Source organism: Lygodium microphyllum, chromosome 20, assembly GCF_053477565.2.
Source record: "Lygodium microphyllum isolate KBCC chromosome 20, Lygodium_microphyllum_v1.1.10, whole genome shotgun sequence".
In the NCBI taxonomy this organism is placed as follows: Eukaryota; Viridiplantae; Streptophyta; class Polypodiopsida; order Schizaeales; family Lygodiaceae; genus Lygodium; species Lygodium microphyllum.
Genome location: NC_141154.1, coordinates 43541759 through 43566743, shown reverse-complemented (window position 1 = coordinate 43566743; position 24985 = coordinate 43541759).

The following is a 24985-nucleotide window of genomic DNA, read 5'->3' as shown; positions in this document are numbered from 1 at the left end:
ATGGAAGCTCTTGAGCTTCAATCTTTAACCATTTTGTGCTTAATCCTTGCAATTTGTTGAAGAATCCTTGCTGAGATGATCCACGGGCTAAAAGGATAAAGAATGTTCAAGAAATTGTTGAAAATTGGAAGGTTGGGCTAAAGCTTTCATGGCTGCCATGGACTGTTCACCTAGGGTTTAGGAAGAAGCTGAAGAACCTTGAAGAGGACTGGATACCTCCATTTTACTAAAGTTTTATGCTTGCAAAGGATCAGAGAGAGTGCCAAGGCCTGAGGGAGGAGCAACCTTAGTAGAGAGCAGGCTGGAATCAGCCCGTAAATTGTGCCACAATTTTCGGGGCTGTTCCTAGCTGCTTGGCTGAGCCAAGATGGAGCAATCTTGTGCTCATTCTGAAGCTTATGAAGAGAGGGATCTACTCCAGGGGATTCTTGGCCAAGAAGATCAGGGATTTGAGAGAAATGAGATCTTGGTGCTGAACTTCCATGAAACCTGCAGGAAAATCCAAGAAAGGGGAAAGAGAACTCCCTCTTTTCAAAGTAACCACAATTTGTTCCCAAACTAAACCCGCTTAACTCTTCTTTACCCTAATTACCTCCAATTTTTCATGAAATTTGATGACGACTTTTCATTTAAGCCATCCTCCGCCATATCTGACCTTGGATATCTGCAGATGTAGTCTCTTACTAACTATAGATGATTTGCGGCACTCCACTAGTCACTGTCTTGTATAATTTTTGTCTGAAATTGATTTTGACAGAGGAAAATAGGACTAAAAATAGAAGAAAAGAATGGATCAAAGACCAATGCTCTGATACCACTTGTCAGAGAGAGAACTAGGAAGAGAGAAAGAGGAGAGAGAAGACTGCAGAAGAGAGAGACAGACTGCAAGAAGAGAGATAAGAAGAGTGGCGAGGAGAGAGAAAGACTAGATTTAGAGAGAGAAAGACAGGAAAGAGGGAGAAGCCATAGAAGCTGTGAGCAAGATGGGAGAGAAAGACTGTAATTGTATAAATGTGTCAAAAAGATGTGAAAATTTACATCTCCTCTCCTTTTATGCCAATGTCAGTGTGACATGGCATAATATCAATGTTATTTACACTAATTCCTTATTCCCAGCTTCTTACAAAGTGTATTTGGCATTGATGAAAAAGGAACTTCCAAGTAATAAGGATCTGAAAGATGAGAAAGGCCCTTTCCTTATACACAAATTTGATTGCATCTTTTAGCATGTTGTCACTATATTCCTTCACAATATCTTCTTCAGAGATACATTGTTGCCACCTTGAAATACAACTTTAATGTAGGGCTGAAGTACATTTGTGGTTCTATTGATGCATTTTTATCATCCTTTGGACTCTATGTCAGTTGTAATGAGTTCTATCTCTCTATACCTTGCATCTTCAAGTTTCAATACATGTATCTTCATGAAATGGGGGGCATTAGAGCTTCAATTTGTTGTAGGAAATGGAACAAAATCTGACATAGTTCTATGCATAAACCTCATGGTTATTGATGTAATCGGATCCAAGTTTATTATGGTAAACTTGTGTGACACGGCTATGTAAGATATTGGTTACTCTCTATCTCATCTACTCTCTCCATAACCCGAGAATCCATCAAACCCCAATCTTTTTCCTCTCTCCCCTTTGAATCTTTCACTCCTCTTCTGCTCTGAATCCCGGTGGTAGACCTTTGACCCCCAACACGATGACAATGCAGTATAACTGGCCTAACTTATCTAAGCAAGAAGATGATAAAATTTCTACTTACACCAAAAGGTTTTGTTAAAGACTTTTGTTATTACACATTCATGAGGAAGTTCTTGAGAGTGTGCTACAACAGAAATACAAAGATCTTCAATTTGACATTCAAGCTAAATTGAATTCTCTTAGACCCACTTCTCTTTATGAAGCTATCTCTGATACCCATAATGCTAAGAAATCATTCCAATCTATTTCCTAGATACTTCATATTCAACAATCCAATACAACTCATTTCTTCAATAACAATCACAATATAAAATGATCTTTATCTCCTTGCCACCCCAAGTCCTTTTCATCTAATAGGTATTCTAATCTCTAATCATGAACTGCCAATGTGCAAAGGTATCCAAACAACAAGGTAAAGCCTCAAACTCCAAATCTTAATGTTCAAAATAGAAATAGAACATTTAGTTATCATTGTGGAAAATTTGGACACAATCAAGTGGACTATCGAGTTCCATTGCCCCCTAATAGCAACCAAAATATTGCTCAATTGCCTCTCAATTGCACACCATCAAAGGGAAACATGACCATGCTCCTAACTAGAATTTTGACACATTGTAGCAAGAAACAACTACTAAACAAAAGTTAGGTGTGCCTATTTCCTTACATGGATACTTAAGATGAAAGATTATGTGCATGATTCACATATAACTATTTTACATGCCAATGGTAGCTCTAATAACTTTGTTTCAAAAAATTTGGTTAAGAGATTGCAACTAGAAACTAGTTCTTTACTATCAAAGGTTAAATATGCATTTCAAAGAGTTAGTTACAATGGTATAAGGAAAATTAAGGGGTTAAAATTTTCTATTAAAAAATATAAAAAAAGACATGATTTCTTAGTTGCACCTCTTTAATCATTAGATATTATCCTTCATAAGTCTTTCAAACACCAATTAAATCCTAATATTTATTATCAAACTCACATAATAAGGTATGAGTTTCAAGGTAAAATGATTTCTTTGATTTAGTGATCCTGAGATTGAATTTTTTCTACTAATTAGTTATACATAGGCCATGTGAGTACTTAAGAAGCAACACAAGGCATACAATATGATTTTTATGATTGAAGTTGAAAAGATGGAGATTTTTTCATTAACATCCACATGGAAAAATGTTTTCCATGCATATAAGCATTGTTTTGTAGATGATTATTCACTTGAGTTACCACGAATTTGACCATAAAATGGAATTATTTGTTAATATTACTCCACTACATAGAGCTCCTTTTGGTGAATTCGTTTTTCTTGTTAAACCCATTTTACAAGTTGAAAAGAAGAACATGTAGGATGTGCATTGATTTTATTGAGCTTTAAAAAGAGCTAGTGTTAAAAATTGATATCCAATTCCTAGAGTTTATTTGCTTCGTAAACTTAAAGGAGGTAAATTTTCTAGCAAAATAGATCTTAAATTAAGATACCATCAAATTCACATGGATTCACCTTATATATTTAAGTGTGCATTTAGGACATAGCTTGGACACTATGAATTTATTGTTATGCCTTTTGATTTTACTAATGCACTAGCTATGTTTGCTTGAATTATGAATAGATTTTTTCTAGATTATCAAGGCTTTATCATTATTTTTTTTGATGATATGCTTGTCTTCAATAAATTAGAAAACAAACATAAGAAATATATTTGCATTGTGTTTGATTTACTACAAAAAAATCACTTGTGTGCGAACCTTGATAAAAATATATTCTTTCAATATTAAATTGAATATTTGGGTCGTATAGTTTCTACTAAGGGTATCATAGTGGATCTTTAAAAAAATTAGACAATTAAAGAGTGGCCTAATCCTAACATTATGCATGAAGTTAGATATTTTCTAGGATTACCAGAGTTATGCAAAAAATCCATTAGAATATTTTTCTTAATTTCTTTACGTTCGACCTTGTTTCTGCACAAAAATATTATTTTTCCTTGGTATTTGAGTCGCTAAAAATGCTTTAATAATTTAAAATGAGTTTTGTCTATAGACCCATCCTTCAATTTCATGATTTCTCCCGACTTTTCTTTCTAGTTGTCTCACTAATCCTAGTGGTTTAGGTATAGGTGTTGTGTTAATGCAAAATGATCATCCCATTCAACATGAAAGTAGAAAACTAAAACCTTCTAAACAAAACTGAAGTTCTTATGAATACTCACCAAGAAGCTATAAAACATTTACTAAATCAATCCCTCACTTCTAATCGACACCCTAAATAGGATTTTTTCATTTGAAAATTTCACCCTTTGATCCAATATCAATCAAGTCATGTTAATGTTGTTGCAAATGTATTAAGTCATATGCAACACAAAAGTATTGCATCACATCATCTTCTTAGATTAAATAAAATCAAATGTGTGTATCTAAATTATATTTCTGATATTGAAATTCAAACCTTTGATACAATGATTCCTACATATTTTATTGGTCCAGATGTCTCTTTTATTTGGCGACAAATTCCAAAACACTAACACCACTATATTTGATAATCATTTATATATAAATGGATTTTTATATTACTAATAAAAATTGTATGTTACTTTGCCTTTTAGACAAGTTGTTATGACTGAAATGCATCAACTTGCATAGACATGATATAAGGATATCCAATCTGTAATAGCTGCATGCAAAGAGTGTTTTTATGCTCACTATGGAGCATGGCATAGAAAATTTTATGCTTGAATGTATTGTTTGCCAATGAGTTAAGCATTACCATGGAAAGATGTATGGCTTGCTTATGCCTTTATTAGTCCCTAATGGCCCATAAGAAAAATTTCTATAGACTTCATCACTCGCCTTCCTACTACATTCTCTCATCATGATATGATCTAGAACATTGTTGATAGATTTAGTAAATAGGACTATTTCATTCCTTTTGAAAAGTGTAACGTGTCCACTAGAATCCTCTAGAACACGTCTTAGCAGCCCATCGGAAAGGTTGTCTAGAAAACTCCACCCGGCATTCCCATGGAATGTTGCGGGTTTTGCAATCTAGGACTTCCCGCGTCTGCCACGTAACGGAAGTGTCCTGGCCGTTCCCACTTAGGATCGACCGGAATTGTTTGGTCATTTACTAACAGCGACTAGCGTCAGACCTGATCGAACTACTTTACGCAGAACGCCTGGTCTGAAGCGGATTCATGCTGCACTTGGTTCAAGGAGAATGGGAAACGAGAGGGATGCAAGGCTCGACCTCTCTGCCAAAAGGGCATAGTCCCATTCCGTTCCCCTAAAACAGCGTGAATCGGGTAATCGGTAATTCCAAGTCATCGTTCTCATTACTTGTTTCGGTGATGTTGATCTTCCTTCTGTTCGTCGAAGACTTTGAGAAAAGTTCCCGGCTAACCGGGACCACCCATCCGTAGGACGGACCCATGGTCCATCCTCCGCACTTTCCTCGGTTTGTTTTAGTTATGTAATTACCTACCACATTAGTTTGACATATACAAACAGCTTCTTTGAATTAACCCTGTTATGCACCGGTTCCTTCACGTAATCTTATCACAGGACATAAAGAAAACAATGCCAAACAACTTCTTTATTATCATTTTATCCTTTTATCTTTGAAATACAAGGAGTTCCCGCCTGTAGGCGTATTCATAATCCGCCCGAAGGCTATCCAGTAATCCACCAGGGATCACTAATCCAAGTTTCCGCCCGTAAACTAGTATGCGGGCCTCGAGATCCAATCCCGAGTCACGTTAGTCTCTTGTGCAGGGCCCGGAAGGCGAGGGATTTACAGCCAGAGCCCCCCCTGGCACCCAAGCGTCCTCCTGCTCCAAGTAGAGCTCAACGGCAAGACCTCTCACGGCGGGTTCGGTCCACGTTTCCGGCGCGGTTAACAACCCCCTTGGTTAGGGTCAGGCAGGCAGTCGGGGGTAACTGAAGCTGCCTCTCCCTTCAGGCTTCAACCTGAAGTATTTAGATATATTTTCGTCCTTTAGTTCATTGAACAAACAATGCAAACAGTGCTTTCCAAACTGTTATAAGCACAATCAATTTCCAATGGTCGTTTAGCTGGCAAACTGTTAAGGAGTGACTCCTTTTCTCCGAATGCAACCCGCATTCGATCCGGAATGAATTGCAACTTGGCAAGATTCCTATCATTCTTGGGTTAGGGTCATACCCTACCAATACTTTAGGTTTTTTTGTGGCAGGATCCAGCGACCATGTCGCTTTAGTTTATTGTCTGGTCATTTGCTTCAAGGCAAACACCTAACCTTTCCTTTTCCTTGGCAGTTATCCCCCAAGAAAAGTGAGTAACAGGATGATTACCCATCCTCTTGTAAGTTAAATTCTTTCAATAACTTGCCAACCTCATTTCGAGAGATGATAAAACTCTCTTGTGGGCAAATCTCAAGTCTATACAAAGTTGCAGCTTTTTGCACATGTATTGCATCTATTCCACAGGATCATTCTACCCAATTGCTTAGCGTTTTCCGGTCACGGAATTTACCTCCAGTCGAGTGGCAGGGTTTTAGGGTATCCTCCAAACCATTCCTAATTATGTTGGCCCATGATCCTAAAAATAGGCAACTCCGTCGGAGTTTCATTATTTTAAACGAATGATCCTTGGGATAAAACCTTAGATCATTTCATGCATGAACATCCAATTGATTCGACATTTCGTGTGTAAGATTCTTAGGTTTGCGGGTTTAGACTTGGCAACCAGTGTAAAACTAGGTCGAATTCTTATTGCACTAACCCCTAGTTAACACTTGGGATACCTATCATATCGTCTGAGCCATGCCCATATGAGTCCCTTGTGGTTTAGGTTACTTAGTCAATTCAATTATACTTGTCTTGCGACGAGGATGATCCTTCCAAAGGTAGTAAACTAAATCTAACGGAGAACAATAGTTATAACTCCACCAACACGCGTAAACATGCGATTTATTGCTTTTACGCATCACATGGTCCACGATAACTTTATCTTTCTTTGGTGCACGATAATCTGGATACTAACTTTTCCTAGGACCTACTAGGTCTTACATCAATAATCATACCTACAACCTTGTTGTCTACTTTCGAATCTTATGCTTTGACGAACCATGCAACCTTTCCTAAATGCGGCTTCTGATGAATGACGTTTTCGCATGATGACTATGCAATACGCAACATTCTCCTAGCTACAATGTAGTTAACGAAGTTTATACCAACTAAAGCTAGTGTTAACTCATTCCATTTTTACATGCTATTGCAAGTCCATAAGATCATTTTCGTATTCTATTATTCCTTTTCGGATAATATCTTATGGTGTTAACCTTGCCTCATGAAATCATTACGAGGAGGATGTTGCCTAACATGCGGCACACGCTTATTCCTACCATGTCTAGGACGGAAGAGAATGCACTTATAAATTCCATTTCTTTGCCCTAAGTTTAGACTCATTACTTTGATAATGTACCAAAAACTACATGCAACTAGTCTTCTAAGGTGGATAACTCGTTCAAATTCATGACATATTTCCAATCCTGCCTAATGTTTCAAAGATACTTATCAAATGTATTCTTTCCCAATTTCCACATGCATTAAAGTTACGCGTAAAAATGCAATCTCCCTTATGAACTAAGCGCGCCTAATCATTTCTTTATGCGGAAATAACTCGAAAGAACCTGGACTTGAGGGGTCGGGGAGATATCCACTTGTATACTCGGAGATGAACCTCCCGCAGTCGCACCTTGTGATCTTTTGGGGGCCATCGTAGGCGTAGATTCGGCTTCTGATTTGCCTTTGTGGTCTATGAGTTTTCTTGCCTTGGCATGCAGCCTCCCGACCTTTGCCTTTCCTCGTATGCGGAAGACTTCTTTGCGGGATGGCGCTTGCGGCAAAGGGCTTTAGGAGTTCTTTTAGGAAAAACTCGAGTTGGCACGGAATTGATTCGTGGATGGCTTGCGGCCTTCAAAGTCCTTTTACGAAAGCCTTTTTCGAAGGGTCTTATGGGAGTCTTTACGGCCTTCACCCTCTCCTCTTCAAGTTCCAGGGAGGGGTATGAATGGGTCTTTTGGGAAATGTGGTGGGAAGGGGCTTAAGGAGGCCCCCCCCTTAGAAGCTTCTAAAGAAGCTTCAGCTTCTACAGGCCACGGGGGGGGGGGGGGGGGGGGGGGGGGGGGGGTCGTGCTTCAGGCGGGGGCGGGGGTCTGAGGTGGACTGGTGGTCTGGCGGCAACGACGACGGACTGGCGGTCTGGGCGGCAGCGTCGGCGGACTGGTGGTCTGGGCGGCAGCGTGTCGCTTCACGGCGACCTCCTTCAGCTCCTCGTCCAGCACGTCCAGCACCCCCTTAGCACCCTCTAGCTAGGGGGTGTTTATATAGGCCTTGGGGGGGGTGGGGAAGAGGGCCTCCACACACGTGGAGGACTCCCCCTCATGCAGCCCGACCTCACTCTTCCTTGGCCATTCCCCCCCACACTCCCTCTCCTCCAGCCATGCATCGGCTGGGGGAAGGGATAATAATAAAAAAATTTGCCTTGAATTTATCCAATTGCCCTTCCCAAGCGGTTGTTTCCTCGCGGCTATACGGTCTTCAACCCCGGCCTTTAATTCTCGACGTGGCGGCCTCATTTTTGAGCGTGCATGGTGTGGATTAGGTTACCAATAATCACGAAGTAGGGAATACTCTTGCACAGGGTTTACACGGCGTGCGGAAAGTTAATATTTGCGGTACGGGGTACGCGGAAATATTACAAAAAGACTCTACCTCTTTCACAAGTTGATGAGTAGTTTATTAATATCATATTTCCTCATCACACATTTTCTAAGGTAATTTGTCTAATTTTGACGGTCAATTTCACAATCATTTTTTGGGTGGTTCTCTTTAAGAATTGAGGTTTTAAGATAGATTTTACTTAACCTTTTCATCCTAAGAGTAATGGGTGGATTGAAGCGATCAATAGGACTATAATTGTGACATTGTAAGATGCTACACAATCATCTGACCTAGTTATTGGGACATTCTTCAATTTACTTATAATAATAATCCACATTTTGCAATTGGTAGAGTTCATTTCAAAGTAGTGAATGGGAAAAAATTTTCCTATCCCTATGATGACCATTGCTAGTGATGTCTTGGATAATGATTCTTCACGAACATGGCACCATAAACTAATTATGGGAACGTTGGCCAATTTGAAAGTGGAAGGTCAAAGCTAAACTAATTTTATGTTTGCCTCTATTAGCCATTAAACATTGCATCCTTTATATATGTGGTATTTAAATATCTTCTATTTTGGAAACAAGATAAAATATATCGATTATGATTAATCAATGTTTCTTGAATATGAGTGTAATATGTGGTTTTGAAGTTGGCAAGATTATTTGCAAACATACTCCATGGTGAAGAACCATTAAAGTTGATGGATTAGAATATAGTAGTTTTAAAACAAAAGTAAATGTGTGTGTGTGTGTGTGTGAAGAGAGAATGATGAGAAGGAAAAGAGATAGTATGGGTATTTCAATCCCTCACATGAGAGAGAGAGAGAGAGAGAGAGAGAGAGAGAGAGAGAGAGAGAGAGAGAGAGAGAGAGAGAGAGAGAGAAGTATGTAGCTAGCAGTATGATCCATAGTGCATAGTCTATTAAGCTTGATGATAGGCAAATAAGGTAAAGAGGGTGGCAATAATATTGATATTTTTTTACATTATGAACCATCCCTAAAAGTTTCCATTTGTGATAGAGTAGTTCATTTCCATTTTTATGAGTTTCCTAGTGAGGAAGACTCAAACAAAAATCCATTAGTATGTTGACAAAGGTGGCATAATATAGCTCCAACAGTAATCTTTGAAGCACCAATGTATACATAAATGTGATTGTTCAATCTTGAGATTGTGCAATACACGCACTTAATAAAGCCTTCTTCGAGGCCTCAAAGGCTTCTTGTTCCTCAATCCACAACTAGCCAATCAAAAGTATGATTCTCAATCCATAGGTGGGTGGAGACTTTACATATGTTAATTTTGTTGAGTCAGAAGAGAATAGATTTCTTCTCAAACAATTTAAGAAATAAAAGAAGAATGATACTTAAAAAAAATTATTTGTCGTAACATAGACCAAATGGAAAATGATGAAGGCCATGATATTTAAGATCACGAGGCGTATCTTAATCAGTATGTCCCGTGTCCTTGCTCTCAATGTAAGCTAGCAATTAGATGAAAATGCCGATTGTCTATAGAACATGTATGGCACTTTGGCGAGTTTCAATTAGAGATCAAGTATCAGGGGATCTCACATTTTGAGAAAACGATAAGAGAAGTGTGTATCAATCATACATTGTATTCGCAAACTAATTGAATATCATATACAAAAACATTGGATATGGCCGTAAAATTTATTACAGGGAGGTGACGTCTCATCCCAAGGAGGAGTGCACCCTTGATGGAAAGTTAGAAGAGTTTGTAGGTGTGCGATGATGGATGGAATGCCTAAGATAATCCACCACTTGAAAGGCAATACCCAATCTATACCATCAATATCAGAGGAGATAAGCAGCCTTCCAAACTTTCCTACAATCTTGGAGCCTGACATGGAGGCAATGATCGATGCATTGATGCCCATGGATATGAAGACATTTGATCTGCTTAGAGAGGAAGAGTCCATACCATTATATGATGGGTGCCGAGTATCTCCTAAGACACTGCTTGTACTCCTAAGTGTGTAAGCAAAATACGAATAGAGTGATATGAGTGTGACTAAGTTGTTCACATACCTTCTGCGTACGCTTGATGATTTCTTTTCAGCACCATCATAAAAATAATTTTGCTTCTTTAAGGTGTTTTATGATTTCTTTTCACATTACTAAAGTATCATATATTACCACTTGCAAATCCCAAGTCTGAGTCTCTTGATAATGTGCAACATGTTTTACAAAAGCTTGACATGGACTATAACATCATCCATGCATTTATCAATGATTGCGTAATGTTTTGAGGAGAATACGAGACTATGGAGACATGTCCAAAGTGTGGTTCTAACATGTATCAATAAGACCTACAAGGGCACTTAGATATTTTCCACTTATCCCCCGTATACATCACATGTTTCGTACGTATGTTTCGTACATCCGGCATTGCAAGCTTGACAACCTGGCATCCGCAGAATATATCCACAGATGGAGTCCAACGAATATTATCGCATTTACGTGCATGGAGCCACATTGACTCTATCTTTCTAGGCTTTGCCTGAGAGCCAAGGAGTCTTCCGCTCAGTCTTGCTATGGATGGCGTGAATCCATTTGGTCTACACTCAACTTCTTATAGTTTGTGGCTTGTAGGCCTTGTAAACTACAACATCCCTCCATGGCTTTCTACAAAAAAAGGACACCTCATCCTTATCTTGCTCATTCCTAGCCATTACAAAGTCAAGAATATGGACGTGTATCTTTGTCCATTAGTCGATGAGCTTAAGATTTTGTGAGAGGAGGGGGTCGCCATGGGAGATATGAGCAAGCATAGTGGTTGATAGTCTGCCAATATACGAGCCATTCTCATGCGGACCATGCATGAATTTTTGGAATTTGGGGAGTGCTCCTGTTAGTAGGCTTCCGTTCTCGTTGGTAGTATCTATTATAGCTCCTTTAAGTTTGTATTCACTACATAGAGTTGTTGGAACATATATGGTTACCTCAAGTTATCATGCATATCCATTGTGTGCACCAGAGTTAGACTCGCGAAGGTCATGAACCATGAAGAAGATGGTATATCAAGGACACATCACTTTCTTACCAGAGGGTCATGAACTAAGGAAAGGTTTTCTTGGAGGACCTCCGACACAAATGAATGCCCAAAGCTGGTATGAGTTAAAAATGGTCCACATGGAATCACATCCAAATGGAATGCCACGATTCTTAGTTTTCTACGAGTTGCCATATTGGACCCTCTTACAGATCAACCACTTGTTTGATTGCATGCATATTTAGAAATACTACAGGGGCACGAATGAATTTGAAAGAGTTAGGCAAGACGGAGGGGATTTGGCCGCAATCCAGTGTTGATGGTCGCTTGCAGCTATCTTGTGCTGCTTGGGTTTTGTCCACTAAGGAATAGCGCATTATGAAGCAAATTGTCAAGTCTATCCGCACTCCAACGGGTATGATGCATTCTCTTAGGTTCGTATTCTCTAAAGATGATCAATTATCAGGGCTAAAATTCCATGATTGGCATAAGATATGTCAAGTTTGTATTACGAATGGATTGTATGTAGCCTGCATATTTTGTTATTTTGAGTTTAGTCATTGTTCATAATGCTTCTTTATTTGTCGCAGTTTGTACTACCGATCGCGATCAAGAGAGGCCTTACTCCAGAAATACACTGGGCGATTTACAGGTTGTCAAATTTCATGCAATGGATCTCAGAGAAGGAGATAAATAAATCATCTATTAAATCTGCAAGGCAGGGAGCAGTGGAGACTCTATGTCTCTTTGAGAAGTAATTGCCCACCAGCATGCTCACGATACAAACCCACCCCTTAGTGCATCTTTTAGAGGAAGTGAAGATTGCAGGACGTATCCATATGCGATGGATGTTCTTCGTGGAGCACTTCATGAAAACCTTGAAAGGCTTTGTGTGACAACAAGCTCGGCCAGAAGGTAGTATGACTGAAGGTTGGTTGGTATCTGAGGTGTTAGTGCATATTTCATTGTGGCTACCAACAATGGATTCAGACAATAGTATACTATCGTTTTTGTAGGACAATCATAGATTGACTGGAGATGTGATGGTTGGAAATGGGATAGAAAAAAGAATGGATGATGCAATGGAGAAGAAAGTGAATCGTTTTTGTATGTTGCATCATTTCTCCATGGAGATGTGGCTCAGTACCTACGAGCAAGCTAGGAAAGATCGAGAAGAAGCGCAATCTGAATTTTGATATACTATGTGCCATTGATCGATTTGATATCCCGAGTGCATGGAGGAGATGACATGGTTTATGTCAACACAATGGTTTGCATGGAGTTTTGACCGCAACATCTCGCGAAGGGGCAAAGGTCTCAATTGAGGAGTGGGAATTCTCGAGAGGATGTAGTCCAAAGGTGACGACGTGTTCAGGGTTTGTCGTATCTAGATTTTATATGCAACAACTAATTAACTGTTTCAATGTACAATACAAAATATACAGTGTGGCGTGGTCGCGCGGATGGCATTTCTGCGTGGAGAGTATTGACAAAATGCGCTCCACAACAGATTGTGCTATCATGGCAAAGTTCCAACAAGAGAGCCAATGACGAGCAATGGATCCAAACATTGTTATAGATGAGATGGAGTATTTTGAAAACTTGCAAAGTATTATCAGATTGGATTACCGTATTTTCTCCATGATTGTGTTTGATGTGCAGTGGTTCAAATTTGCACTTGAAGGAGTTGGGACAATAGTTCAACGAGGTCCATTTGGATTTCTCGAAATAGATTCCAGAAAAGGTTGGATGGATTTGTGCGATACATTTGTATTGCTGGCCCATTGTGAATAGGTGCATGACACTACAACAAAAAGGCTCCATAGACGCGCTTGTAGACGCAATATTTGAACTGTGATAAAAAATGTCAGGCGCATTTATTACCACGTCTACTGCTGCATCTACAATTTTGCGTCTAAAAGAGTGCTTATAGTCAGAGTTACACACCCATATAGACGCGCGTATTGACGCGCTATGTAAATATATCATCATATTTATAAAAAAGTGGATATATTCATATTGTGCGTCTATACACGTGTGTATCTATGCATCTAAAAAAGTGTTTACTCTGCAAGTTTTTGACGAGAATAGATGCGCATTTATCCTGCAATTTACGCACGCTGATAGATGCGTAAAACAGAGGTATGAAAAAAAACCAGAGCGCATGTGGCTTTGCACATGCTCTCTGGTTTTTTCCCCCCATCAACATCAAATTGTATGCTTAGGGAAAAAAGAGAAATATTATTTCGAAGATTTTTGTACTGAAAACAAAACAACGTATGTAGAACACGAAATTTCATATATATATAGATGAAACATTTTTACATGATGAGTTCTAGTGCTTGTGACCTCAAGCATGGTCATGGTCGCAAGCACTAGCTGAAAGTAATACATATCAAAAATGAAAATTACAAGCCAAGGGGAGGCATGCATGCATGGGACTCCTCTATATCTCCTCAGAAGAGGCATCATCATCGCTACCACCACCGCTGCCTGTGCCGCTGCCATTGCCACCATCGCTACTGCTAGTCTCCCCTTCGCTATCCTCAACTGCATCAGGGTTCGCTTACACAAAGGATTAAGGTATATAAATACCATTACAAACAATAAATTAGAGTTACCTATACTTTTCATGTAAAAAATAAAACATACCTCTTCTGGTGGTGGAATCCTCATGGCATGATTATATTGCTCCTCCATGATGAGTCCCTCCTCGTAGAAATGTTGCCAAGTGGACGCTCCGTTATGACCTCGATGGTAGCCTACCTCTCTAAGAGTAGGCATCCTACCAATGATATGATACTAAAAAACAATTTGAATATACAACGTATTAGAATACACTACATAATGAAGTGAAACAAATTACAAAATTTAATTTAAAAAAAGAAATCAAATAATACTTACAAACTCAGCCTCCCATGACTCCCTGCCACCGGATCCATAATGCAATGATCCCATGGTTTCCATTTGGATACGTCGTGCCTCTGCATGCTGGCGACTTGTCATTTTCCCTGCTGCTCTCTTCTTGGCCTCTTTCCACTCCCTGCAGTTGCAATCGGGTGGTTGGCCATATCCAGGGCGCCCCTACTCTTGTCTCCACAATGACTCCTTGGCGCACGTCATAAGGTGAGACCTCTTGTTATGAAGCGCGTCTCTCACCTTTGACCGTCCCCAATCATCTGAGAATCGTGAATTCTCGAGATTAAGGTACCTTCTATGTACTGCCCGCAGCATCTCTTACCACAAACCAGTTTTTTGGTGCTTGAAGAAAATCATGCAATCTTTGTATGTGGCATGCATGAAACTCCTCAAGTAGGCTATCACTTCCCTCCCCTCAAAATCATGCAAGATACCACCAACATCAGTGATACAGCAGTACATTTGTGGAGGCTCACCTCTCTCATTTCTCGATGAGGGTAATCGACAGCCACCTCCTAGGCAACCCCCACAAAGCCCTCAACCTCCTTATCCTCCCACACGACTCTCCCTCCTCCCTCGACGGGCACTACCCTCTACCTCACTCAATGCACGTGCTTCTGCAAATGCACGTGCTTTGGCCGATCCATGTACTTCAGCTGATCCCTGTGTATCAGCTGATCTGTGTGTATGCATAGTGCGTGGAGTACCTATTAGTAGAGTTGTGCCAAGGTTTGGTGTTTGTGTGGCAGTACTGGGCAAAGATGTGATAGGTGTCCCAGACATCACACTGAAAACCTCCTCTACAGTGGAAAGGCAACCAAGATAATTGGTCATCTCCCCCATGAATTTCTCCTTGTTTGAAAAACCTCCAAAAAAGCTACTAACACCTCTAGAAAACTCCGCTAAGGTGTTGTTCATGTGTTCCAACTCAGAATCAGTGCTAGAAGATCTAGGATTCCACATCTTCTTCTCTTCCTTGCTGTTAGGCTCTTGTTCTTTACTCTTTGGCTCTTCTTTCCTCCTGTCCTCTTTTTACTCTTATTTCCTTCTCTCATTGTCTTCATGAAGTGATAGATAGACATGAGTAGTGATGTCGAGCTCGAACTGCACAAAACACACAAAAAACGCAATAAAGCACAGGTTTGAAAAGAAAGCCACAACTTTTTTTAATTTTTTTTTGTATTTGCATATCGCACCTGTAAGCGCATGTCAGATAATACATATTACACGCGCTGATAGATGCGCAGGAACAACTAAACTGATTAGATGCTAGCTTTTGGTTGTTTTTGGATCAACATGACATGACTTTCCTAGTCTTTCAATATCAAAATGCTTGCCTCCATGTTGTAAGTATCAATGCATACATTTAGGGAATATGACATATATAGATTGTATGTGCATAGTGGTCCAACAAATTATCAAGCCTCTTTTTTATTTGCAGGCATTATATATTGTAGTTAAACTCTAACAGTTTATATTGTGCAAAAATGTGTCATTGATTTAAGCTAAGATCTTGATCTACATTGCTATTCATACGATTTCATTTATGTTGGGTTGGCCAATCTGCTTGATTAATGCAAGATCAATTGACCTATGTGGTGACATATATAACAAAGCTTGAGGATAAGAGATAACACATTGGCAAGTCAATTGGCACATATGTGGTAACTTACTAGACCATCCCACTTGCAATTTCATACAAGTATCAATAGGTGGATAAAGCACAAATGGTTTTTAGCTAGAGAGAGATAATGCAATGAAGGTGTCTATGAAAGAGATAGAGAAAGGCATATTATCCATCAATCAATCAAAGATATGCACATGAAGTGACTTGATATAGTAATTAGAGTATCGTCATTTTTAGGATGCACCACAAGGAATTGGGCAATTAGCGAGGCCGATTAGCGACGGCGGATATCGACGTCGCTATTGGCGTCGCTATTGGCATCACAACTGGCGTCGCTATTGGCGTCGCTACTTGCGTCGCATTTGCGATGCAAATAGCGATGCCAATAGCGACGCCAATAGCGACGCTGCAGGGAAAAAAAGCGCGGCCGAAACCAGAGCGCTGTTTTCATTTTCTTTTCTTCGCCTTTTGAGAGTAGAGCGAGGGAGAGAGCGAAGGCTTTGTGAGAGAAGAAGAGGAAGAGACTTGCTGCCGCCGCCACCGCCGCCGTTGTTCGCGAAGGAGAGGAGGAGCCCTCGTTGCAAAGAGAAGCCGCCCACGCTCGCCATATCTCATTGATGAGTCTCCTCTCTCTTTCTTTTGCTTGTTGAAGGTTTAAATCGTTCTCTTTTGCTTGTTTAGGAGAGGAAATGAAAGACAAGGAGAGGGAGAGGGAGAGAGAGGGAGAGAAAGAGAGGGAGAAAGAGAGGGAGAGGGAGAGGGAGAGGGAGAGAAAGAGAGCGAGAGTGCATTCTCTCTCTCTCTCTCTCCCTTTTGCTTGTTTAATGTTTAAATTACTTTCTTTTTTGCTTGTTGAAGAGAGGAAACGAGAGAGTAAGAGAGAAAGAGAGGGAGAGGGAGAGGGAGAGGGAGAGGGAAAGAAGGAGAAAGAGAAAGAGAAAGAGAAATAGAGGGAGAGGGAGAGGGAGGGGGAGGAAATAAGAGAGCGAGAGAAAGAGAAAGAGAGGGAGAAGGAGGGAGAGTGCATTCTCTCTCTCCCTCTCCCTTTTGCTTGTTTAATGTTTGAATCACGTTATTTTTTGCTTGTTTAGGAGAGGAAATGAGAGAGAAAGAGAGCGAGAGGGAGAGGAAGGGGAAGGAAATGAGAGAGGGATAGTTAGAGAGGGAGAGTGCATTGTATCTCTCCCTCTCCCTTTTGCTTGGAGGATGTTTAAATCACTTTATTTTTTGCTTGTTTAGGAAATGAGAGAGAAAGAGAGATAGAGAGGGAGAGGGAGAAAAAGAGAAAGAGAGGGAGAGGGAGAGGGAGGGGAAGGAAATGAGAGAGGGAGAGAAAGAGAACGAGAGGGAGAGGGAGGGGAAGGAAAAGAGAGATAGAGAGGGAGAGAGAGAAAAAGAGAAAGAGAGGGAGAGGGAGAGGTAGAGGGAGGGGAAGGAAATGAGAGAGGGAGAGAAAGAGAACGAGAGGGAGAGAAAGAGAACGAGAGGGAGAGGGAGAGGGTGAGAGAAAGAGAGAAAGAGAGGGAGAGGGAGAGAAAGAGAGGGAGAGGGAGGGGAAGGAAATTTAAGATAATAGACTTATTGATAATGGTATGCAATGTGCTTTGCCATGGGCCACGTACTTCATCAAAATGAATCCGAAATTATTGTTATAGAAGAAGAAACCCTTAAATTGAGTATAGGATAATTTCTCTCAGGTCTTATGACTATGAGTAGAATTGATTGAAATAAATTTTATTACTATAGCTATAAAATTTCATAGATGGCGCGCATTAATTTTAAAATGGATTACTTATACTCAAAGCCGAGATATAACAAATAATTATCTACCGGGACAAACAAATCGTTGAGCATGATACAAGGCCGAGATATAACATCGGAAAATCTCTCAACTACTATATACAATGCAAGGTTTATGGTCAACTTGCAACTTGACGTACATCTCCATAAAGCTATCCATTTAAGCCTCGTTTGCTGTAATGTAGATAAGATGGCAAACGAAGAAGGTCTTATTGTTCAAGACCGTGAGACGTATCTTAATCAGCGTGTCCCATGTCCTTGCTCTCAATGCAAGTTGGCAATTAGACGAAAACGTCGATTGTCTTGATGATGGCTGAAGCCTATTGCTTATGGAGCTAGTAATGATGCAGACTGGTTCAGGACAGCACGCTGTTTTAGAACAGTTTTTATCATGCCTAATTTTCAGAATTAAGTATCTACATGGGCTTAAAGTGCTCTTCAAGATCTTCGTTTTGATATATGGTACGTCCCATTTGCACACTTCTACTAGAAGTTATGGCAGATTTGGTCCAGTAGGGTCTGTTTACATAGCAAGCTGTCTACTTTGTTTTGAGATTATTTGTTGAAGACTTTATGGCTCCATATGCTTCTGAAGTATTCCAAATCATGTATATAGCTGGGGCTTACTTCCGTTTTTCAATTTCAGCTCATGTAGTTGGTCATACTTCATTCCTTTTCCATTTGTAAAGCTGTAAAAACAGAGTAGTACTCTGTTCTATCCATCTTTTTCTAGTTATTTCCAGGTTTTTTTTTAATGACAAAATTTTTTGGGAAGGCATGGATTGTAAGAAGCTGGGAATAAGGAATTAGTGCAAATAACATTGATATTATGCCATGTCACACTGACATTGGTATAAAAGGAGAGGAGATGTAATTTTTCACATCTTTTTGACACATTAATACAATTACAGTCTTTCTCTCCCATCTTGCTCACAGCTTCTATGGCTTCTCCCTCTTTCCTATATTTCTCTCTCCTCGCCACTCTTCTTCTCTCTCTTCCTGTAATCTTCTCTCTCCTCTTTCTCTCTTCCTAGTTCTCTCTCTGACACCCTTCAGTTTAACCGTCATTTCATGCATATCCATGATATATAAAGCTCTCTTATTTACCCCTCCATACCATCAGATTACCCCTTGTTACCACCAGATTTATGATTTGAGTATCAAATAACTGATTTTTCCAAGATCCCCTCCACGAAGAGCTCTTCCTCTCACTTTTTCTCTTGTTTAGCTATAAATATGAGACATGGGAGGCACAAGGGAGCACAAGGAGGCCCCGAGAGGCTGCGAGAGAGAGACAGAAGGATAACCCTCCAAGAGATTGTGAGAAGGAGCTTGAGAGAGAGAGAGAGAGAGAGAGGAGTTACCTCGAGAGGTTGCAAGGGAGAGAGTTAGATCAATTCCCCCTATCTCGTTCTTTGACTAAGCCACCTTCTCTTATGCTCTTCCATCTCAAAATCCATTCCTCCTTCTTATCTCTTAAATCTATTTGTAGAGGATGGCCCCTAAGAGAAGAATGTTGCGTGTGGATGGCAATCCTACAACTAGCAAGGAAGGTTCGGGCGAAGGCATCACTATCAATCCAACCATGGTATCGGTCGTACGTAATGTATTTCCAGATTGATAGATGCTTGCTTTGATTCTCGCATGAGATACATTAGGCTCCATAATTTGCCGGGCTAGAATAGGTCATTGAAAATGATAAATCGCATCTCAAATATTCAAAGATGGAGTTTGCGAAGTGCTTGTATCAAGGGAAGTTAATTGAACCTAGTTGCTATTCGATGATTCCATGCATAGCATAAGCAGCATATGAGACTCTAAAGTATTAAGCATCGATGAGTTTTCGATGAATCTTTACCTAGGACAATATTGTTTAAGGTTCGCAAATGGATATAGACGGTACATACATGGAAGAGAATATGTGAATGTTACATCAATGACATGCAACTCCTTACCTTAGGAGAAAGGAAGATAAACTCAAGACAAAATGCTGCATAGTAGGGAAAGGCTAAAAGATAAATGTCACTTAGAGAAGAGGCATGAATTCTCTTGCTAGATTGATTAGTTCGCATGGAAATTATAGGACTTACGTCATGTACAATATTTGAACCCTTAGCATATGCCTTAGCCAAAAGAAGGGAAATTGTTATAGCGGCTATTCTTGCAATGCTTGGAAAAGAATGCCATTGTTTTGTTGGTTAATTGAACAACATGCTAAATGGTTTTACAATCAACTGATTGTTGGATTGTATTTTGGATGATTATTCCAATTACTTGTGTTTGTTTGATGGTAAATGCATGGGACGGGTGTGTGATGACAAGTTGCCATGGGAATAAAGGAATGTTTTCTTAGACAATGATATTAGGGATGAGTGCCTTGATTGTGCTTGATTCTTAATTGTGCTCCATCCACTACATACCACCCCCAGATAGATAGCCACACTGAAAGAGTAAATAAATTGCTTGAGACATACTTGTGGCTCTTTTGCCATGATGTACATCATGGTAGGGATACATAGCTTAACTTGGCTGAGTTTTCCTATAATAACTCCACCCACTCTAGCATTGGGGCTTTCCCTTTTGAGGTATTATATAGGTATAAGGTTACCTTCCCTATACTCTTATTCAATGATAAGATCAATGCTTAGAGAAAAGCTAAGTCGGATCATATGTAGGCTATCTGCTTTACCAATGCAGAGTGAATCTTCAAAAGGCACAAACTCACATGAAACTCTATGCTCATGAGAAAAGAAGACATTTGGAATTCCAAGAACGGGAATTGGTTCTCTTGAAAGTACCTAAGTCCTCTTACTCCAGTCTCAAAGAGGGAAACAATAACCAACTAACCCACCATTTCTATGGCCCCTATCAAATCCTTAAGAGAGTTGGTGACTTGGCCTACTAGTTAGAGCTTTCCCCTACTATCAACATTCACAATGTGTTTCATGTTAGCTAGTTGAAGCCCTTCATTGGCACCTAAGTGGACTATGTGGAAGAACTCCCCCCCATAGACGAAGAAGGTATCATTCACTATATCCTTGAGGCAATCATTGGGCAACTAGACACCTAAGATCTTGATCCATGAAGGATTACTTCATCAAATGGCAAAGTCTCTACCTCGGGAAGAAGCCTCCTGGTGCCTAGCCACTATTGTCAATGAATTTTCTCACCTTCAAGATTCCCAATCAGCTGAAGACTAGCAAGTTATAACCCCACCTGACAACCCCTTTCTTCCAAACTAAACCGTATATTAGAAGAGTTTTGTACTTTCTCTCCTCTTTCATCTCTTTGCTTTCAACCTTGCTTCCTTCTTCTTTCTCCCATGTTTCCTCTCTTTCTCTCTCCTCTTCTAGTCTTTCTTTCTCTTCTTCCTTCTCTCATTTTCTCTCTTCAACTCATTCTCCTCTCCCCTCTTGGCTTTCATTCCTTACATCTTTGGTCTATCTATCTATCCATTTGCAATGTCAGCATGGGACTATAAGTTGGTATGAAAGGTGTATTGAGTTCACCATGCATAGAAATCTATCAACAAATATAGAGATCACACACATCTATATTATGTTAGTAAATAGAGAACTTTTATTTGACATCACTTACCTCTTTTCTGTAATTCCTAATAATTTCCCCTGGAGGTTAGTCATAAATATATGTATGCATCACATGGAATCGACATAAGGGATCTCTAACATACCATTTTTACACAGTTTTTACATATAGAAGGGTCCCATATAAAGGGGTTACTTATAGATTGAATAGAAAAGGATAATTTTCTATTAAGGAAAAATTCACATATAAGGATATTTATAAATAGGCCTTGAACGAATGTGATATAGAGGGTATAGATATAGTGGATTTCCCAAAAATAATTTCCATTCTTTGATGGATATATACTTACAAATTTTTTTAAGTTGTAATTAAAAAACTCCTTTTGTAAATATAATCCAATAAATTTTTCTAAGTATAATACCCTTTGTTTTGAACTCACATGGTATCTTACATGTTCTATAAGGTGGATATATCGGGCCCAAATACAACTTTGTAAAGAAGATCTCACACATATATAGTGGCTCTATATTTGATAGGATACAAATGCTAAATTATGACAAATCATTGGAATAATGGACAAGAGACTTGATAGTAGCTTTGTATACTTTAGCTATGTATGCATTCCCATACACTATATTATTAGGAAAATATCCATGCTCTACAACTCCCCAAAATATTTGATATGATGACAAATAGAAACATACTTGCACACAATTATAGAAATTTTTTCTTAAAGCACTAAAACTCACCGCCAAGAAAGGACACTCTTTAGATGCCTCCAAAAAATGTATAAGTTATTCTTGGGAAAGACAACAAAAGTGAATGGAGAATGTTTCATGAAAGGAAATCCCTATAGAGATTTCATCACCTAATGCTTGATTGCATTGTGGGAGATAGATGTATGATGTATAAGGACAAACAATTGTATAGCCTCCACAAGCTTGCAGACCAAAACAATGGGAATTTCTCAACAATAAGATGGTCAAAGAGGCAATTTATAGACTGCAAAATGGAAAGGCACAAGATGAAGATGGTCTACTAGCCAATGTATGTGATATACTAGCATCCATACTAGCACAAATGTTCAATAGGGCTGTTTGTGAGGGATTCCTTGATATTTGGTTAGACCATACTATACTTCCACTATTTAAAAGTTGTGATCCTTTGATCCCTAGCAACTACATGACCGTCATGGTTTGTCACACACTAGCCAAGATATATAGCTCCATATTAAAACATGAGCTTAATGCATGGACTAAGAGAGAGGGCAGAAGAGCATAAGAACAAGCTAGTTCTAGGCATGGATACACCACATTGGATCACATCCTCACACTCAAAGCGATCATTGAGGAAGGATGGGCTCAAGGCAAGAAGATCTATTGTTACTTTGTAAACTTCTATATGGCATTTGACATAGCACCTTGAGCACATCTCATCTAGAGACTAGAAGAAGATATATTGTTTCTTTTTGGGCATACATAATGTAATATTTTCGTTGAGAATATTTCTAACCCGTGTGATACTCATACAATGGAATTCCGGCATAAAAAATACGGACGGTGTGATTTTCAAATTATACACGACGTATCTTGATCTCCATTGGCATAAATGAGACCAAAGTAAATGAAACCCACATATGTTCGTGTGAACCTCCTCTTGGGAGGAGGTCAAGATGAAATTGATTAACTTATGGCAAATTTTTTTGTTAATTATCCCTTCTTTCCCCTAGTTGAGGGCCGTCCTGGAGGGAAGGAAGTGAAGCGCGGTTGATTCAGCACCGAGCTGGATGACATGGGGGGGGAATGCCCATGCAAGTAGCCAAGTGGGTGGTGGAGATTCCCCTCCCTTCACCTATAAAAACCCTGTGGGAGGGGAGTAAGGAGGGGGAGCCATCACGCTGCAGACCAAGAGAGAGAGAAAGCGCTTGAAGTAAAGAAAGGAGGAGCTGAAGGCATCGAGGTGCTCCACGAGCTGCCGCCTGGGGATCGTCATCTGTCGCCTGAAGCCAAGTATGCCGCCAACGTCGTCTCCAATTCTGTCGCCTTCTGTCGCTAACAAGCGACTCCTCTTCCTCCATGTGGTGGAGTTCCGGGGGGCTATAGAAGCTTCCAAGAAGCTTCTTTGAAGCTTCTAAGGGGGATCCCTAAGCCCCATTTCCTATTGAAATTCCCCTTCAAAGTTCATTTTAACCTTGGGTTCCTTTAAAACTCCCTTTCCTATTGCCCTCTCAAGCGGGTTTCTATTACCCCGGGTTTTAAGAACCTTTTTCCCCCTTGGACACAATAGCCGGGTTTTTCAAAACTCTTTCCTTAGCATTTCCACAAAGCCATTCCCGTGGATTTTTCCCCCCACAAAATTCTTTAAAGCCATATAAGCCCCCTTCCTATGAGGCTCTCATAAGGCCCTTCCCATGCGGGTTTTTATAAAACCCCCCCCCCCCCCCCCAACCAGGATTTAAGCACCCCTTCCCGTGGTGTGTTTAAACCCCCCTTTCCGTGGTTTTTCATAAGCCCTTCCCAAGAAATCTTTACACCCCCTTTCCCCTTGGAGTAAGCCCTGTTGCCCCCCAAAAACCCACCTTAGACTGGGTTTTAAAGACCCTTCCCTTCGGAAATTCCTATACAAGTCCTCTAATAGCCATTTTAGCCATTCCCGTGAATTTCCCCCTCACAAGTTCTTCTAGAGCCCGATTCCGAAAATCGGTGCAATCGGTTAAGGAAGCCAAATCTCAAAGGGAGTTCCGCGTGCAAGGGAGATGGGCCAAGATCATAAGTCTGCGACCAAGGCAAGAAGGTCGAATTCGCGATGGCTCGTAAAAAGGCACAAGGCGCAACCATAGGAGGATCATCTCCTAGCATCCATGTGGACATTTCACCACAAGTCCAGGTTTTCTTCCTAATTTTGATTTACGTCTTAATATTACAACTGTGCATGGATCATTTATGGAATTAGGATGTACTTTTTCGATTGAAATACTTTGGCTAATAGCTCACGATTGAAGAACTCGGTCATTTGTATTTTTCAATGAATCGAACAAAAAAAAAAGGAAGCATAAGATCTCTATGCATTCTTAGCAAATGGTTTTTATGCATTGCAAAGTAACGAATTTAGATCAACTAATGACCATCTTTACAAGTCAAAATTATGGTAGTACACTTCCATTATGCATGGAAATAATAAATCACATGTCACATTATTAGACATCTTTTCTTCGAAATGATTCTTTAAAGAAGGTTGCTAATAACCGTAGGAAATTGCAAGGCATGGAAATGATTCTAGGGCTGCATGAAGTAGATTAATCTCTAGAAAATTGGCATAAAACTCAAATCAAATTACGTAAGTAGTTACGAAAGGTTGTGTAAGTTCACCATACGAATAATTCATTGAGAAATGAAAGTAGAAAAAGGTTGTATGGTTCGTTTTAAACATAAAACCCTAAAGCTTAGTAGCATGAATCTTGATTGCATGTTATAGAAGGATCAATAGGAATTATGCCATAACTTAACATACGCTTTGATCTTAACCAAAAAAAAGCTAGGGATTGCAAATAATTATACGTAAGCAATAAATTGTGTGCTTACGTATAATTATTTGCAATCCCTAGCTTTTTGGTTAAGATCAAAGCATATGTTAAGTTATGGCATAATTACTATTGATCCTTCTATAACA